Source organism: Benincasa hispida, chromosome 10, assembly GCF_009727055.1.
Source record: "Benincasa hispida cultivar B227 chromosome 10, ASM972705v1, whole genome shotgun sequence".
NCBI lineage: Eukaryota > Viridiplantae > Streptophyta > Magnoliopsida > Cucurbitales > Cucurbitaceae > Benincasa > Benincasa hispida.
Window position 1 is genome coordinate 20,586,036 of NC_052358.1, and position 21,240 is coordinate 20,607,275.

The window sequence follows — 21,240 nt, forward strand, 5'->3', positions numbered from 1 at the left end:
ACAGAGGGGACCCTATGGACCTATAGATTGAAGCTCCAACGGTACTTGGATAATTAATTAAACTCTTTAATTAAATTACCCAACATCTATTAACTGCCAATCATTCCACTAAAGACCGAAAGTGGCACTCTTTGCACCATAGATATATTTCTGTGTCCATTGGATATAACCAATCAACAGCGCGATGACCCTTCACAAATTGCTCGTAAGTACAATTGAGCCAAAATTACTGTTTTTCCCCTGTAGTTACATCTAACTTCTTAAGTACCACTGATGCCTTTAATGAACAATGAGTCATAGTCCAACTATGACCAATTCCTTCTCGAGCAAGAAGAGGGTGTGGCCACTATGTTCAAGCCCCGAAATTAGCTCTTAAGGGAGCAATTTATCTACTTGCCCCTGCATCGGGGAATGAGTGAATTTCGTCTCGTGTAGATGTGTTTCTAGCTCTCCATTGTATCAGTGTATCCTTAAGGATCAGATCCTTAGGTTCACGGTGCTCTTTGGAAAAGATTACTGTTGATTGATCGAGATCTTGAAGGGTTCTACAAAGGTATGACTACAAACTCTCTTTTATTAAATGAACATGCTTTAGTTTCTGCCAAAATTAGTGAATTTGAATGCTTATTGATCCTTGTTACTTCCGTTACATGTTAATACACTCTTACAATTGGTATCAGAGCATCATATAAGCATTCAATTTGGTTTAATTTTGGTGTGGTGGGTGTTTTTCATGAGATATATGAAACTGATGCACTGATATGGTTTTCTGAGTTTTGGCTTTTTATTTCTCTTTATTTTCTCAATTAAATTTGTAATTGGCTCTTTTTTCATGAGCTTTTATGTGTTATCAATAGTCTGTAATTTAGAGTCATTAGAGTTGAATTTAAGATGTAATTGAAGAAACAAGTGAAGAAGGTCGAGCTGCTGTTCCAATTTTTACTGATAGTCGTTAACCGTGACAATCCCCTCGGAGGGTTGTAACATAGGATTCAGAACAACCCAGGCTTCAGTAAAATGAATAGAGTCTTATAGTTCTATCTTGGGTATTGCCTTCTATTTCGGAGGCATATTCATACCATTCTATAAGATCTGAAAATGGCGGGTCACACTTACAAGAATTACTAATTATTAGTAAAGATTTTGACTGAAGACGATAACCAAAAGAACTATCGGAATATGAGTTATTCTGGAGATAGTATCTGGTAAAAAATTGTCTTGCTTCTATGAAGGAATTCTTGACTGTCTCTCGGTAGTAATTGTTCTAAATCACCAAAGTACCGTTGTAAATAAATAAAGATTTATTGGGTACTTTATTATTTTTGCTAAAAATGGATTTAGATGCATATTTAATTGAATTTGTTTAAAATGTTTCAGCAATGTCGAACTCAATCATACAATTACTTGCTTCTAATAAATTTAATAGAGAGGGATATTCGAACTAGAAGTCAAACATCAATGCGATATTAGTTGTAAACGATCTGAGGTCTGTGTTGACGGAGGAATGTCCTCTAGTTCCCAGTTCAATAGCCACTCGAAATGTTCGGGACATCTATGATAGGTGGGTAAGGGCGAATGAAAAGCTCAGGCCTATATCTTAACGAGTATATCTGATGTCCTCAGTAAGAAGCATGAGGTCATGCCCATTGTCCATGAGATAATGGCGTCATTACAGGAAATGTTCGGGCAACCGTCATCTTTTGTTAGACATGAAGCCAATAAATATGTCTATGTTATGCACATGAAAGAGAAACCAACGTAGGAGAACATGTTCTTGATATGATGGTTCATTTTAATGTTGCGGAGGCACACAGAGCAATGATAGATGAGACGAGTCAAGTGAGCATGATACTGGAAGCTCTCTCGGAGAGTTATTTGCCATTCAGAAAAATGCTGTTATGAACAAAATCACTTATAATTTGATGATACTGTTGAATGAGTTACAGACTTATCAATCAATGATGAAACTGAAGGAAAAAGGAAAAATGTTATTTTGAAACCAAAGAAGTTTTATAAGGGATCTACATTAGGAACGAAACCCACTCTGGTCGTTCTTCTTCTAAACACAAAACCGTACAAATGAAGAAGAAAAGAAAAGGGAAAAAGAAAGCTACTACTAAGAAAAATAAAAACAAAACTCCCAAAGAAAAATGTTTCCATTGCGAAGAAGTTGGGCACTGGAAATGAAACTACCTAAAGTATTTGGCTGAGAAGAAATCAGAAAAGGCAAAGCAAGGTAAATCTGATTTACTAGTTGTTGAAACATGTCTAGTGGAGAATTATCACCTTACCTGGATATTGGATTCAGGTACCGCTAATCATGTTTGCACTTTTCTACAGGAAACTAGTTCTTGGAGAAGACTTTCTGAACATGAGATGACTTTCAAGGTGGGATTGGGAGAAGTCATTTCAGTTGAAGCAGTGGAGATGTAAAGTTGTTTTTTGGAGATTCTTTCGTCTTACTTAAGAATATATTCTATGTACCTAAGATGAAAAGAAACCTGATCTCTATTTCCTGTCTGCTAGAAAATATATACAGTGTATCTTTTGAATGTAATGAAGTGTTTTTTTATTCAAGAGATGTTCATATTTGTTCTGCAAGACTTGAAAATAACTTGTACATATTAAAACCAATTGAAGCGAGAACCATTTTAAATATACAGATGTTTAAAACGGTGGAGACTTATAATAAGAAGCAGAAAATTTCTCCTAATGCCTATCTTTGGCACCTTAGACTTGGTCACATTAATCTCCACAGGATTGAGAGATTGGCAAAAAAAGGTCATCTAAATTAGTTAGAAGATAGTTCTTTACCTCTATGTGAATCATGTCTTGAGGGGAAAATGACTAAAAGATCTTTTTCTGACAAAGGTCTTCATGCCAAAGAGCCTCTTGAACTTATACATTCAGACCTATGTGGTCTGATGAATGTTAAAGCTCGAGGAGGTTATTAGTATTTCGTTAATTTTATTGATGATTAATCTAGATATGGCTACATTTATTTAATCAGTCATAAGTCTGAAACTCTTGAAAAGTTAAAAGAATTTACGGCTGAGACTGAAAATTATTTAAGTAAAAGAATCAAAACACTTCGATCTGATCGAGGTGGTGAGTATATGGATTTTCAATTCCAGAACTATATAGTAGATCATGGAATTCAATCCCAATTCACAACATCTGGAACACCACAACAAAACGGTGTTGCAGAAAGGAGAAATCAAACCTTGTTGGACATGGTTCGGTCTATGATGAGTTATGCTCAGTTCTTCAATCCTTTTGGGGGTATGCAGTACAGACTGCGGTATTTTTCCTAAACGTTGTTCCATTAAAGAGTGTTTCAGAAACACCATATGAGTTATGGAAAGGATGCAAAACTAGTTTACGCCATATCGGTAGCTGGGGTTGTCCAGCACACGTGTTGGTACAGAATCCTAAGAAATTGGAAACACGTTCGAAATTATGCCTATTTGTAGGATACCCCAAAGAAACAAAAGGAGGATTATTTTATGATCCCCAAGAAGGTAAAGTATTTATATCGACAAATGCTTCGTTCTTGGAAGAGGATCATATTAAAAATGATCTACCTCGCAGTAAACTAACATTGCAAGTACTGACTAAAGATACTACAGACACATCAACAAGAGTTGTTGATCAAGCTGGTCCATCAACAACAGTTGTTGTCCTGTCACGTCCATCCCAAGAGTTGAGCATGTCTCAACTTAGTGGGAGGGTTATTCAACAACCTGAACCCTATACGGGTTTAACAGAAACTCAAAACATCACACAGGATGATGGTTTAGACGATCCATTAACCTTTAAGAAGGCAATGGAAGATGTTGATAGGGAATAGTGGATAAAAGCCATGGGCGATGAAATGGAGTCTATGTACTTCGACTCTGTCTGGGAACTTGTAGATCAACTACATGGGGTTACACCTATAGGTTGCAAATGGATCTACAAGAGAAAACGAGACCAAACTGGCAAAGTGCAAACCTATAAAGCCAGACTCGTGACAAAAAGTTTTACCCAAAGAGAATGAGTTGATTATGAAGAAACTTTTTCTCCTGTTGCCATGATAAAATCGATAAGGATACTTCTTTCCATTGCTACATATTATGACTATGAGATATGGAAAATGGATGTCAAGACAGTTTTTTTGAATGGCTATCTTGATGAAAGTATTTTTATGTCTCAACCAGAAGGGTTCACCGAAAAAGGACAGGAACAAAAAGTCTGTAAGCTTAATCGATCCATTTATGGATTGAAACAAGCGTCCAGATCCTGGAATATAAGGTTTGACACTGCGATTAAATCTTATAGCTTTGAACAGAATGTTGACGAACCTTGTGTGTACAAGAAGGTAGTCAACAAGACTGTAGCATTCTTAGTTATTTATGTTGATGATATCTTGCTCATTGGAAATCAGACAAGTTTTCTTGCTGACGTAAAGAGATGGTTAACAACACAGTTCCAAATGAAAGATTTGGGTGATGCTCAGTATGTTCTAAGGATACAGATCTTTCAGAATCCAAAGAATAGAACATTAACACTATCTCAGGCATCTTATATTGACAAGATGTTGTCAAGGTATAATATGCAAAATTCCAAGAAAGGTATGCTACCTTTCAGGCATGGAATTCATTTGTTGAAGGATCAGTGTCCTAAGACACCTCAAGATGTTGAGGAAATAAATAGAATTTCATACGCATTTGTAGTTGGCAGTTTGATGTATGCCATGTTGTGTACACACCCTGACATATGCTTTGCAGTTGGAATCATCAGCAAGTTCCAGTCCAATCCAGGACACAGTCATCAGACTGCTGTAAAAAACATTCTCTAGTATCTAAGGAGAACGAGGGACTATATGCTTGTGTATGGATCTAAGGATCTGATCCTTACATGATACACTGATTCTGATTTTCAGACTGACGTAGATTCCAGGAAATCTACTTCAGGATCATTTTTCACTCTTAACGGAAGAGCTATAGTTTGGAGAAGCATTAAACAAAGTTGTATCGCTGACTCCACAATGGAAACAGAATACGTGGCTGCATGTGAAGCTGCTAAAGAAGCAGTATGGCTACACAAATTCTTTGCTGATTTGGAAGTAGTTCCAGATATGCACCTGCCTATTGATAACGGGTAGAAATGTACATTGTTACAACGCAAAGATATAAAACAATGTGGGAATGTGACGATAAAAATATGCAAAATCGTGTCCAAAGGCATAAGTTGAGAATATTGCGATCGCATGCGCCCATCGCATTAAAGCAATTAATTTACTTATTTTGTCCAGGAAAATGCGTTGGCACAAAGCAAATTGCGATCCAAGGAATTCGGCGGCCGAGCACATTAGAAAATTGCGACCGCAAAGCTATGCGATCGTATGCGCTCGTGAAGATTTGCTCATAAAGACGGCGCATCAAGGTGAAAGCACAATAAATCATGATGGGACGGAAAGTTGATGACGGTTGAATCCGAATTTAGTTGATAAGCCGTTAACGACACACTGTAGCAAGTACATTCAACTTTTCGGTGACCATTAATCGGCGCATCAGACAGAATAATTAATGACTGCCCATCATTGCAATCATTTGAGAGAAAAGCTTCCTCACCTCGAAGCTCTATAATACTGAGCGCCACCATCGTTAAAGAAGTTCGAAGAGTTCAGAGTTCAAATTCTACACAGTTCACCATATACAAAGAAGATAAAATATACAATTAGTTAGCCGTTAGTCTGTAGTTGTTCTTATACTTAGAGGTGGAGGAGAGTGGAGAGAAGAAGACACTGAGAGATCACTCCTGGAGAGCTCGAAAGACTGCTGGAAGGTGCTATAAACGGAGAGAGAACCGACACTTGCGAAAGCAAGAACATTCTTTTGGGCAGAATAGAGTAAAAGATAGTGTAAAAGCCTCGGGAAGAAAGCGTTGCTATCGGGCTTGTTATCCCTAATTTCCATTGTTGTGTTGTATTCTGACTTTATTTATAAAATGGAATTTGCATCTCAACATCTGTTCAATCTCTTCACATTTCGCATGAGTAGCTAAATTTTCGAATAGGTTGAGAAGCACTTAGCTAGCATGACCTAAGATCTTCTTTATGCGATCATCTTGTCTTATGTATGCGTCCTTTGGTAAGGGAAGAAGCGGGTGTCGTATGAGCAAAGGACAAGTTCCTGAGCCCAATTACGACCCAGAGATTGAAAGAACGTTCAGAAGAAGAAGAAGAAACAACCGCCGACAATAGCAAGAGAGAAATCCCAACATGGCGGAACAATCGAAAGACAGAGCACCGAACGCAAATAATATCATGGAAAACCCCATTCTCTTGAAAAATGACCGCAATAGACCCATCTAGGACTATGCGTCGCCCAACCTCTACAATTTCTCCCTAGGAATCATGAGGCCTGCCCTAGACGGATCGAGGTTCGAGATGAAGCCGATTATGTTGCAGATGATTCAAACAGATGGACAGTTTGGTGGAAGGCGTGGCGAGGATCCGCATGCCCATCTCCGGAGTTTTATTGAAATCTGCAATACTTTTATGTTCCCAAACATCTCAGCTAAGGAGGTTCGACTAACGTTGTTCCCATTTTCGCTGTGTGACCAAGTAAGGAAATGGGCCTATTCTCTCGAACCAGGGGAGATAACGTCTTGGGAACAAGTAGTTGAGAAGTTCATGAAGAAATACTTCCGCTCGATAGAGAACACAGGAAGGCAGAAGTTGATTACAAAATTTGAACAAGATATTGACGAATTGCTCAGTGACACCTGGGCGAGGTTTAAAAGACTGGTGCGAGATTATCCGCACAATGGCTTACCTGATTGTCTCCAAATGGAAATCTTTTATCACGGTTTGAACCTTGCATCGCAAACGACTGCCAATGTGGCAGCAGCTGGAGGTCTGCTCGACAAAACGTATGATGAGGCTAAAAATATTCTTGATCGCATTTCAAAGAATCACGAAGATTGGAGGGAAAGCGATCAAAGATTGAAAATTAGAGACAGTAACGAAAACAATGGGGCCATCACATCCCTACAAAATCAAATGAACGCGATAATGAATTTGATATAAGGCATCACAATCAGTAGCCCGGGAACACATAGAGAGCAGGTCAACGTAATCGATCAGACGATTGCAAGTTGTGCCACTTATGGAGAAGCCCATCCGATGGAAGAATGTCCGAGGAATCTACAATATGTTTACTTCGTAAAAAATAACCCTTTCTCCAATACTTATAACCCTGGATGGATAAACCACCCCAATTTTACGTGGAAAAATCAACAACAAAATTATCAACCCATGGCGCAAAAATAAGGGCCGCCATGATTTTTCCCGCGAACAAACGGTCAGTCACAAAATCAAGCTAGCAGTTCACAAGTGCCGCAATCTTCATCTCTAGAGAGCTTACTAAAGCAGTATATTGAGAAGAATGAAACAGTACTCCACAATCAGGCGACTTCAATCCGCAATCTCGAAATTCAGATTGGACAGATTGCGGGCGAGCTGAAGAATAGACTGCAAGGGGTGTTGTCGAGTTCAATTGAGCTCCCTCGCAACCTGAGAAGTATGGGAAAGGAGCAATGTCAAGTTGTGACTTTGCGAAGCGGAAAGACAGTGGCGGAAGAGAAGAAGGAGCCAAGTTGGACTATTCCAGTTGTGATGGAATCCAAGACCCCATTAACTCAAGAGGAACCAGAATAAAATGAGACGATGGAACCGGAAGTTGCATCCACTTCTAAGCCTATGGAACAGATAACCGTGAAAATACAGCTGCCACCAACAGAAAACCGTGAAAATACAGCTGCCACCATTCCCTCAGAGACTTAAGAAGAAGAAAAATGATGAAGTGTAGTATCATTGCTTCATGGACATGCTGAAACAGTTACATATCAACATCCCTTTCACTGAAGCGATTGAACAAATGCCAAAATATGCAAAGTTTCTGAAGAACATGGTGACAAAGAAGAGAAGCACAGGGAAGTTCACAAAGGTGGCGTTAACGCAAAGGTCAAAATCCATTATTCCACTGAAAATGCGCGACCTCGGAAGTTTCAGGATACCTTGCTCAATTGGCGAGATATATATAGGTCAAGCGCTTTGCGATCTCGAGGCCAGTATCAACTTAATGCCCCTTTCAATTTTTAAACAGTTGAATGTGGGGCAGCTGGCGCCCACGACGGTGACTCTCTAACTGGCGGACAGGTCCCTAGTTCATCCAGAGGGGAAGGTGAAGGATGTCCTGGTCTCGATTGACAAATTTATCTTACCAGTAGACTTCATCATTCTCGATTATGAAGCGGACAAGGATGTACCCATCATATTGGGACGACCATTTTTATCCACTGGTCGCGCTCAAATTGATGTGTACAAGGGAGAGATCACGTTGAGTGTGAATGGAAAGAAGCTCAGGTTTGACATTATTAAATCCATGAAGTATCTGGAAGAAGAAGACCTAACAGATTCTGACAATGAACCTAGTTGTAACGAGGAAGAAGAATCCGAAGATGAAAATGAAAGAGAGGATGCGATCGCATCCGTAGCAACCTGCAATGCGATTATGGAAACGACAACCAAAGAAGAAAAACTGATGTTGAATGAAGAGAGAAAAGCACAAAAACCATCCTTGGAACAACCATCGACAGTGGAATTAAAAACCTTGCCAAACCACCTGAAGTATGTTTTCTTGGGGTAAAATGAAACTCTACCAGTAATAATTTTCTCTGCGCTTCAAGAAGATCAAGAAAATGTGCTGCTTAGCATCCTAAAGAAGTATATAAAAGCAATAGGATGGACGCTAGCAGACATAAGAGGAATCAACCCCGCATATTGCATGCATAGGATACGTCTCGAGGAAAACCAAAAAGGGTCGATCGAACCTCAGCGCAGACTGAACCCTCGATGAAGGAGGTCGTGAAAAAGAGATAATCAAATGGTTGGACACAAACATTATTTATCCAATCGCTGATAGCACGTGGGTTAGGCCCGTGCAATGTGTTCCTAAGAAGGGAGAGATAACGGTAGTCCCAAATGCAAATAATGAATTAATACCAATGAGGACCATCACTGGCTGGCGGATCTGCATGGACTACCGCAAACGTAATGCAGCGACAAAGAAGGATCATTTCCTTTTGCCTTTCATTGACCAGATGCTAGACCACCTGCAAATGTGAAGGCTGTCAAGAGTTTCCTGGGACATGCAGGATTTTATCGACGTTTTGTGAAGGACTTTTCAAAGATTGCTCGACCATTGAGTGCGTTGCTGGAGGCCGAGAGAACTTTTGACTTTGATGAACAATTCCTCAATGCATTCAAGATACTGAAGAACGCATTAATAACCATACCTGTGTTGATCGCACCGGACTGGACGAAGCCATTTAAGTTGATGTGTGATGCGAGTGGTTATGCGATGGGGGAAGTACTAGCACAAAAGAAGAAAACATGCTACACCCCATCGCATATACGAGTAGAATCTTGAACCCTGTCCAAACAAATTACACTACCACTGAAAAAGAACTTCTTGCGGTGATCTTTGCGCTGGAAAAATTTAGAGCTTACTTGCTGGGATCCAAAGTGATCGTTCACACCGACCACTCGGAAATCAAATATTTAATGACAAAGAAAGATGCAAAGCCGAGGTTGATTCGATGGGTTCTCCTCCTTCAAGAATTCAATATGGAAATTATTGGTCGCAAGGGGACGGAGAACCAGGTTGCGGACCACATATGAAGATTAGAAAATCCAGAAGTCGACCGCAACCAGTTGGAGGTGAATGCAACCTTCCCAATGAGCAGCTATTCAAAATTGAAGAATTACCATGGTACGCAGACGTGGTCAATTATCTGGTCTGTGAACAATTCCCGAAAAATTACACAACCCCAAAGAGGTGGCTTATGCACGAGTGTAAATTCTATTATTGGGACGAGCCAAATCTTTACAAGAGGGGGGCAGACCAGATCTTGCGTCTATGTGTACTAGAGACTGCTCACTAGTACATACTATCCCAATGCCATGACTTACTGTATGGTGGACATTTTGGAGATCAACGCACTGCAGCAAAAATGTTACAAAGTGGATATTTTTGGCCAACTTTATTCAAGGACGCAAGAGACTACTCTATAAGATGCGACAAGTGCCAACACACGGGAAACATTTCATGGAAGAATGTGATGTTGATGAACATTATCTTAGAATTGGAACTATTCGACGTATGGAGCATAGACTTCATGAGACCATTTCCGCCATCAAATGGTCACAAATACATTTTGTTGGTCATTGATTATGTTTCCAAATGGATGGAGGCGGTATCGTGCGTCGCAAGCGATGCGGCAGTAGTCTCCAAGTTCTTGCAGAAAAATATCTTCACTCGTTTTAGCACCCCATGTGCCATAATAAGTGATGAAAGTTCCCATTTTGTTAATGGCGTCATCAACAAATTGCGGCTTAAGTATAATATCCACCATAAGGTCGCCACCGCATACCATCCACAGAAAAACGGCCAAGCTGAGGTGTCCAACAGGGAAATCAAGCTGATCCTAGAGAAGGTGGTGAAGCCTTCACGTAAAGATTGGGCCATGGAGCTGGACGATGCCTTGTGGGCATACAAGACCGCCTATAAAACACCTATAGGCATGTTCCTGTATGCGCTGGTGTTTGGATTGGAGCATAAAGCAATGTGGGCAGTGAAGAAGCTCAATTTTGATTTGAAGACCACAGGGGAATCAAGAAAACTTCAATTGATCGAGCTAGACGAATGGAGAACTCAAGCATATGAAAATGCCAAGATCTATAAGGAGCGTGCAAAACGTTGGCATGACAAACAACTATGCAAGAAGAATCTCCAAGTCGGACAAAAGGTCTTGTTATACAATTCTCGGCTACGACTTTTTCCGTTAAAATTAAAATCAAGATGGTCTGGTGCATTTATAATCAAAGAGGTATTCTCGCATGGAGCGGTTGAGTTATCCAATGAGGACGGGACCAACGCATTCAAAGTCAACGAGCAAAGAGTCAAGATACATCACGGAGGAGACTTGCATCACGAGAAAAATCTCCATGGACCTGAGGAATTCCTGACTAAAGAAGAAATGGGTAGTCCCTGTGCAATCATACGATTCAAACTCATCAGGGACGCAATCTTTTTGAAGTATCCTTTTAAATCTTCATTTCATGAACTCACTCTACCTTTTTATATCCTTTCTACACCATCATAAAAAAAATAATAATAAATAACTCTGCCTTTTATATTTTTACCCTCTCAATGTTTTTAGCAACGATCGTGGTAAACGATTACGGTTGAGCTACACGATAACCAAAAAAAGCAACTAGTTCGTTCAGCCATTGCAATCGAAGAAATCGACTCGCCGCAAAGAAGGATGCGATCACAGATGATGCGGGCAACAGAACAAATTTGGGGGTTGTATCTTTCTTTGACTTTGTTTGTTCCAAATTTTGCACTCTTGCATCTGATTCTTAACATTGATAATTTTATCATCGCATCCTCTTTAGTTGGCGCAATCATTAAATGTTGATTGCTTTAGTTAGTCACCCATTGTTTTTCCATACCAATTATGATTTCAATGATGAAACACATGCCTTTGTTTCTCATCGCATGTACTAGAATCAACTTAATTTTAGGACAGTCAATTCATGAAATATTTCTAGAAGTTAGTGGTCCACCAGCTTTCTTTCAAACTGACGTTTACAAAACTTCCTAAGAGTTAGATGTCTGTATGACACTCGTGGGGGCAAGCCAAAACGAAGGTAGGAATCGTGATCAACGCATAAATAAAGCGATCTCAATTCCGCTACCAAATGGATATGAGTTTAGACTGAGAAAGAGCGCCTTGCTCGTGGTTGGATGTCTACATGACACTTGTGGGGGCAAGCCAAAACGAAGGCTAGGCACTTGGATCAACACAAGGTCATAAAAAGAATATCTAAACTACACAAGGATAAAAATCATTTGGAAACACCCCGGTTGAAAAAGTTTTGAAATAAATCATGCGATGTCTTGGAAACAAGTAAAGTCTTTTTGAAGGTTAAACTTGTGGTCCCTAAATTATAGAAATATCTTAAGAATAGACCAGGATAGAAATTTAAGAAGATTTTGGTTCATAAAATTTGAATAAGGCACATCGAGAAATCTAGGTAAGGAAAAGGCGGCTGACTCTCTAAAGAAAATCTTTAGTTTATGCTTGAGGACAAGCATTGTTTTAAATTTGGGGGTGTGATAACAGATAGAAATGTACGTTATTACAACGCAAAGATATAAAACAATGTGGAAATGCAACGGTAAAAATATGAAAAATCGTGTCCAAAAGCATTAAGTTGAGAATATTGCGATCGCATGCGCCCATCGCATTAAAGCAGCTAATTTACTTATTTTGTGCAGGAAAATGCGTTGGCACAAAGAAAATTGTGATATAAGGAATTTGGCGCCCGAGCGCATTAGAAAATTGCGACTATAAAGCTATGTCATCGTATGAGCTTGCGAAGATTTGCTCAAGAAGGTGGCCGCATAAAGACAACGCATCAAGGTGAAAGCACAATAAATCATGATGGGATGAAAAGCTGATGACGGTCTAATACGAATTTAGTTGACAAGTCGTTAACGACAAAGTGTAGCAAGTACATTCAACTTTTTCGATGACCATTAATCGGCGCATCAGACAGAATAATTAATGATTGCCCATCATTGCAATCATTTGAGAGAAAAGCTTCCTCACCTTAAAGCTCTATAAATATCAAGGGCCACCATCGTTAAAAGAGTTCAATGAGTTCGGAGTTCAAATTCTACACAGTCGCCATATACAAAGAAGATAGAATATACAATTAGTTAGCCGTTAGTCTGTAGTTATTCTTATACTTAGAGGCGGAGGCGAGTGGAGAGAAGAAGATGCTGAGAGATCACTCCTGAAGAGCTCGAAAGACGGTTGGGAGGCGCTATAAATGGAGATAGGGTCGACACTTGCGAAAGCAAGAACATTCTTTTGGGCAGAGTAGAGTAAAAGACAGTGTAAAAGCCTCGGGAAGCAAGATATTGCTACCGAGCTTCTTATCCCTACTTTCCATTGGTGTGTTGTATTCTAACTTTATTTATAGAATGGAATTTGCATCTCAACATCTGTTCAATCTTTTCACATTTCGCATGAGTAGCTAAATTTTCGAATGGGTTGAGAAGCACTTAGCTAGCATGACCTAAGATCTTCACTTTATGCGATCATCTTGTCTTATGTATGCGTCCTTCACCCTTTAGAGATACTTGAGAGAGTAGTCTAAAGAAAGAACCTAGACTTGAGAGAGTCAGGTTAGAATCTAGGCTTGAGAGAGTCAGGTTAGAATCTAGGCTTGAGAGAGTCAGATTAGATCCGCATAAGCAAGAGATAGAAACTTAGAGATAAGTTCTGTTTGCTATTATGCATTGCATGCACCCTAGAAATAGGATATGATAGTATGCGGTCACCTTGTGTATGAATGTGTCATTCATCATCGCATAGACAAAAATAGAGGCTTAGACATAAGTCCTATCGACATTATCGTATACATCACATGCGTCCTAGAATTAGGAACTATGACATTTGCATTGAGAGATGACATGCTGTTGCATGTGTGTAGCATGATCGCATAACTTGAACGCAATCTTAGGAAGTGTTAGCTAAATCCCTTTTCTACCCGTTCCCCGCACACTCATTGTAACTTTCACTGTCATCAACTCTTTACTCAATTCCGCCGCATAGGATCTATACTTAAAACAACACATCAACCACTTATTTGTTTTTGTCACTACAAAGGAATCAAAATTTACTAATGCATAGTATCTCAGTAGTCCCTGTGTTCGACCCTGGACTTACTAGGAAATCTAGTAAGATTTATACTTGGTTTTTACTAGGAAAACTTGCATGTGCAATGCATAAACCACCATCGCAATATACACATTATTTCATCACATTCACTACGCATCACCTATCACAATGTATTGTGACAATAGTGGTGTTGTTGCTAACTCAAAAGAACCCAGGAGTCACAAATGTGGAAAACACATTGAAAGAAAGTACCATCTCATCCGGGAGATAGTGCACCAGCCCTCTTGGCTAAAGTGTTCGAGGGCCACCTAGTTGGACTAGGACTCCGATAGTGTAATCTAGGGAAAGTGGGAGAATATCTATTGTATTAGAGATGCCCTAGTTTATTGTATTTTCCCTTTTATGTTTCTCAATATTATATTGTATATATTTGTTCTCAATGGAGTTTTAGTCCAAGTGGGAGATTGTTGGGAATGTCCTGGAACTCACAGTTCGTGTTAAACATTCTATTTATCAATAATAATAAGTTGTTGATTTTGCATTATATTATGAAAATCCAATAAACATATCCATGGCTATAGTCTGAATACTTAACTTTATGTAGTGACATAAACAGGATCAAGTTAACAGTATCTAGCCTAAATGGTGTAATAAGTATATGGATGAAATTGGGTATCTCATTCTGGTAACACTATTGGATGTGGCCCATTCTGTAGTTGTTACAAGAAGTTGTAAAGTACTACAAACGATGTGGTCCACAGATCGTTCAAGTTGAGACATGTAAGTGGAGGCATCCTATGCAATGAATTTGCATATAGACTGGACCACGAAAATAGTCACTTTTCCTTACAATGACTGTTTACTGTTAAAACTTACTATTTCATTTATAAATAACCCAGGTTAACTCGATCTTAATCTTGAGCTGGCTATGAACTCCTGTTTGTTCGAGATTATCCTTTGATCTGTAAACGGTGAGAGTAGTCCAACAACACTGCTCAATAAGCCTCCCATTTTGGGGATAAGACAGGATGAATAGCTGGGGATATAGTCTTGCAAGATGAAATTCGCTCCTACCCGATTTAGGATTAGTAGATAGGTTATTCTCTTAAGTACTGATTTTAGGTCTTGAACAATCGGGGCCCCGCCTTCTCATGATAGAGAAAGGACTTGATTCAAAAGTATTATGAATCAGAATTATTCATTAGAGGGTCAGTGGAAATTTAAGGAACAAGATGTATTCACAGGAGTAAAACGGTTATATTGACCTAGCTGTGATTACGAACAACCTGTGAAGGATCGACTTACTGATTATGATTATATAAAGTGGACATAAGATATCTACAGTGAGGGGAGTTCAACTATGGGCTATAGTGGAGTGACCCATTAGTTAACGAATGGGGTTAGATCTGTCTAATGAGTTTGGCCGATTAATTTCGGATCGTTGGAGCCCATGATCTGTAAGTCCCGAGGTCCTCCTATTAACTCGTAAATGGATAAGCTTTAGAGTAGCTTGATAAGTTAATTTAAAATGTTCAAATTAGAAATAATCAGAATAGGAGAAGTTATATTTAAATATGATTTAAATATATGAAGATGGATTTGTGCAAAAATGAATTTAATATTTGATATTAAATTAATTAGTATTATTTAAAAATTTATTTATGAAATTAAATTTTTAGTTTTAAAATCAAAATACATTTTGAAATCGGTTTTGACTTTGAGAAAAATTGAAAAGTTAAAAAACATGCACAAATGGAAAAATGAGTTTTTCCATTACCCGTCTTCTACTTGCTCACACAAACACCATTACTTTTCTCGTCATTTACTCCAAGCATGAGCTATAACTCATGCATCATTCTGCTTTGCATGTTCACCTGCAATAAATAAAGAAGATTTGAGTGAATTTGAAGCATGCATTCAATAGAACTTTTAGAGAAAATTTTGGGTTGAAGAAAAGTTCAAGCAAGTGGTGCAATGAGCTTTTCTTTGGTTTTCCATTGCTCCAAGCTATTTTTGAGTCCCCAACTCGTTCTAAAGCTCCAAGAGGATAGTAGGGAAGATCTTGAGGTGGTTCACGGTGCTCTTTGGAGAAGATTACTGCTGATTGATCGAGATCTTGGAGGGTTCTACAAAGGTATGACTACAAACCCTTTTTTTATTAGATGAGCATGCTTTAGTTTCTGCCAAAATTAGTGAATTTGAATGCTTATTGATCCTTGTTATCTCCTTGCATGTTAATACACTCTTACAACATTCAACTCAACAATCAAGTAGTTAAAACAACAACAAAACAATACACATAAATCTAGAATCTGGCTTAAATCTTAGTGGAAATCTCGCCCGAGATCGTGCCCTAATAATGAAGGACTCGGGCCATTCACATCAGTGTGCCACGAGATTAGGGTTTTAGTCTCATTCTGTATAAAATCTCGGGAATGAATTGGGGTTACATTTACCGCGAGATCGTATATAAAATTCCCAAAAGTCAATGGTATTACCCCAATCTCGGTACACATCCAAATGATCTTGGGCCTACTTCATCAATCTCGATCGATATTCAAACAAATTCAATTTAAATAGCATGGAAAAATTCCAGAAGATCATTAATAATAAACTACATACACAAAAAGGGAACAAATATTGCAATATACACAATCATTAACCCAAATTTCAATGTATATGAAAGAGTTAAGAGTATTAATTCATATACTTTTGGTACATTAAAAAACCCTAGAAAACTTCTAATTAAAAATGAAACAATGTACTTAAAGAAGGAAATAAGTGAAATACCTCTAAAATAAGTAAGCTCAAAGATGTAAATAACTGTGGAAAAAGAAAATTTCACAGAGAAAGCAAGGATATCTCGGGCGAGTTGAGGAGTTGGATCGTATAAAGGGTTTCCGTGTATATGAAAGAGTTTTTTTAAAGCAAGGGTATTTTCGTCCTTTCACATACTAGATAATTCGAATTCATTACATGTCAAACACAATCTCGAACTCGATCTCGCTCGAGAAGGCTCGAGAAAAACCAATTCAACGAGATTTCAGAAAGCGTGGTATTTTTTAAATGTGAAAAGTAACTGAGGTTATTTTGTTTTTTTTAAAGGAATATTTTTTTGGGATTTTTGTATGGATGACCCAAAAATTGGGCAAAAAATGTTGAATAACCCAATTCTTTTTTTTTAAAAAAAAATGTCGAATGAATGTTTGTTGACATCAAATTCGAGTGAAATTACCAAATTATACTCACGCGCACACAGATAAGCATCTCACTCTCGCTCTCTCTCTCAGTATCACCCTTGCTCTCTCCCTCTCTTCTTTTTCTCACTTACAAATCACTATTCTCTCTCTATATCTCTTGCTCTTTCTCATTCTTGCTGTCTCTCGCTCCTGCTCTCGCTTTGTTGCCGCATGAAGGAGGCCAATTATGAACGAACTAACTTATGAAGCATCAGTCACCCTTCTCTCTCTCACACTCTCGCTCTCGCTCTTTCTCACTCGTTCGTTCTATCAGTGTCAATCTTGCCGGAAACCATAACCCATGAAGCATTGGAAAACCCCTTTCTTCCAACCGTAGATAAGCAAACACTCAGATCTCGAACGTTCGACGGAAGTCCAAGATGCTGAAATGAAGGCTGATGAAGTTGAAATGAAGTCTCACGGAACTTAATGATTGAACGGAGATGGATGGTGCTGAAGGAGTAATATAACATGAAACGGAAGAATTCAAAATCAATAAACACTTAAACTACATTTAATTTGAGTTTTAAACATACTAGTCATGAAGTTTTCAAAAGAGGGTTTGATCATGACAATACCTTCGTAGTTCTCTTCACGTTTTCAACATAATCTCCACAAGTTGGAGCTGGATTCTTCAGATAGACCACTAACAAGATCTTCTCTACTATGCTCAAGAAGGAACGTGTGACAGAAACACTCTAATTAAGCTGAATTGAAGATGAACTAGTGAGGGTGGAGTAGGGTTTTGGTTTTACAGATGTAAGGATAAAGAGCTCAATTTTTTTTCTTTTTTTTTTTTTTCATTTTCGTGCATGAAGCTTCATTTTATTGCCTTAAATCATGCAATAGAAGATGGCTGCATGTAGGGCAACTCCTACTTGGTGTTGATTGAAGAGTTTATGGTGGGATTTGGTGATAATACACCATATGTGAGTTTAATAGATTTTCTCGATTTTTGAGAAAAATCCCCTAACTCAAAATAAATTTCAAAAAAATGAATTTTTATTTAAATAAAACTATTTTATTAAAATTTAGTTTTATATAATTAATTCAAAATTAATTAATTTAACAAACTAATTTAATTAATTTAATATCTTAATATTAAATTAATAAAACATCAATTCCACCAATATGATTCAAATTCATATAATCAATATTTAAATCATAATTTAAATATTAATTGATTCTCCAATCACGTGTTAATCTCGATTAAATTAAACGTTTTAATTATATCGTATACAATCAATTTGAAAAACCCTAAAACTGAATTTGAACATTTCAAATTCATAACCCTAAATTTAAAATTCATCCAATCAATTACCCAATTCATTATTCCAATTTATGAACTAGTAGAGGGACATGTTGGACCTACAGATCATGAGCTCCAACGATTTGTAATTAATTGGTTAAACTTTTTAAGCCAAATTCATTACTTTTTGTTAACCATCAAGACATACTACTATAGCTCGATAGTTGCACTCTCCTCATTATAGATGTATTTCTATCCATATAAACCATAATCAGTAAGTTGATCCTTCACAGGTCATTCGTATTTACAGTTGGGTCAAAATTATCGTTTTACCCCCGTAAATACATCTTGTTTCTTAAATTTTCACTGACCCTCTAATGAATAATTGATTCATAATACTACATATGAATCATGTCTCTCTCTATCATGAGAAGGCGAGACTCCAATTGTTCAAGACCTGGAATCAATACTTAAGAGAACAACCTATCTGCTAACCCTAAAATGGGTAGGAGTAAATTCCATCTCGTAGGGTTATGTCCCCAGTTGTCTATCCGGTCTTATCTCCAAAATGGAAGACTTATTGAGCAGTGCTACTGAACTACTCTCACCCATGCAGATCAAAGGAAAATCCTGAATAAATAGAAGTTCATAGCTAGCTCAGGATTAAGATCGACTTATCCTAGGTTACTTTAGTATGAAATAGTCAGTTTTAACAGTAAACGGTTGTTATAAAGAAAAGTGACTATTTCGTGGTTCAATCTTTATGCAAACTCATTGCATAAGATGTCCCCACTCACATGTCTCTACATGAATGATCTGTGGATCATATCATTTGTATTACTTATACAAAACGGGCCGCATCCAATAATGTTACCAGGATGAGATACACAATTTCATCCATATACTTATAGACCATTTAGGCTATATATTATTCCTGTTTATGTTAAAGTATTCATACTATAGCAATGAATATATAATATCAACAATTTTATCGAATAAGATATTCAATAATATTTTATTGATAAATAGAATGTTTAATACAAAATTTACGAACTGCGAATTATAGGACATTCCCAACAGGTGCTTGAACAAAGAAGGTAAACAATGGAGGTGAAGTCGAATGAGTGAAAATTTGTAACTTTACTCGTTCGTGACATCAACAAAAGGTAATTTGATATTTTTTTCTAAAAAATCAGGTCATTTAACATTTTGGTCCCAAATATTGGGTCATACGTACAAATTTTCCATGTTTCTTTTACCTTTTTGAGATGGGAAATTATCATTTTACCCTTATACTACCCAAACATAAAATACCATAAATTATCTAAGTTTAAACTTTGTGAGACCATTTAAAACTAAAGATACTTTTATTATTTTGCTCCATTTATAAGCATGGTTAGAAATAAAACCAAAAAATATATGAATATTATGAAATTGAGTACAACGGAGCATAACGGATATGGAGAAAATATAATATGATAATAAATAAATATAATTTTAGTTATTTTATTTTATTATTATATTATATTTATTTATTTGTTATTATATTTATATATTATTATATTATATTTTTTCCATATCCGTTGTGCTCCTCAATTTCACAACACATTATCAACACTAGCTCTTGTCATTTCCATCACTGAAGGTAGGTCAATTTTTTTCCTCTTTAATATAATTAATAAATTAAATGTCATTTTGTATAATTAGTACATATTAAATTTCTAATATAAATACAATATTTTGTGATAGTGTTACCATGACAAACCTTACAAAATTAGAATTTGCAACCCTTGACATTAATGACAATAATTATTTGTTATGGGTGCTCGATGCCGAAATTCACCTGGATGCTATGAACTTGGGAAAAACAATTAAAGAAGAAAATACGACGTTTAGTCAGGACAAAACAAAAAACTATGATTTTCTTTTGTCATCATCTTCATGAGAGATTAAAAATGGAGTATCTTACAATAAAAAATCCCCGTATCTTGTGAAAAAATTTTAAAAAAATGTATGATCATTAAAAAAAACCAGTTATTCTTCCTAAAACTTGTCGTAATGGATGCACTTGAGGCCCCAAAATTTTAAATCAATATGTTAGAAAAGACATTTTTCTACATTTCAGAGCATATAGTAACAATACCAAGAGAAAAGTTTTAAACAGTATTCTGAACTAATTTCATGTCTTCCCGTGGCCAAACAAAATAACAAGTTATTGATGAAAAATCATGAATATCGATCAAATGGAACAACACCATTTCTTGAAGTGAATATTGTGAGTGTTAATAATCATGGTCGAGATCATAGTCGCAGTCAAGGTCGTGACTGTGACAAAGGAAGAAATAATTATTATTGTCATGGTAGGTCTTAGAAAGACACACAAATTGGACAAATTCCATGAAAATTAGGGAAAGTGGAGAATTTAGAGAAATTTCTTATTTTATATTTTGCTAATTTATTTTACTTTGTTTATTTATAAATTATGTTCAATTTATTTTAATATTTATTTATTTTATTATTATATTAATTATATTTATTTTAATATTATATTTTATCAGTATCCGTGTTCTTATTATGCTCCTCAAATTCACAACAATGAAAACAAAGTCATATAGCTAAAATAGAGTTGCATCAACGAAGATATGACCAAAACAAAATTGCACAGCAAAAGACACACTAAGCCTAAGTGTACGATCACTAAGTTTGAATATGCGATCATGTACCTCTTGGTTTGTGATTGCATAATTCTCACTTTGCAATTTTATTTTAGTCATATATTCATTGATGAAACTCCATTTTAGCTAAATAAGCACTCGTTTTCTTACGTTTTTTTCATGTTTTTTCCAACTAGCTTATAGATAGAAAAAAATGTCAAGAATTTTAAATTTAACTAGCCTTATAAAGTTAAAACTTAGATCAATTTGACTTTCGAAGTATTAAAGTAAA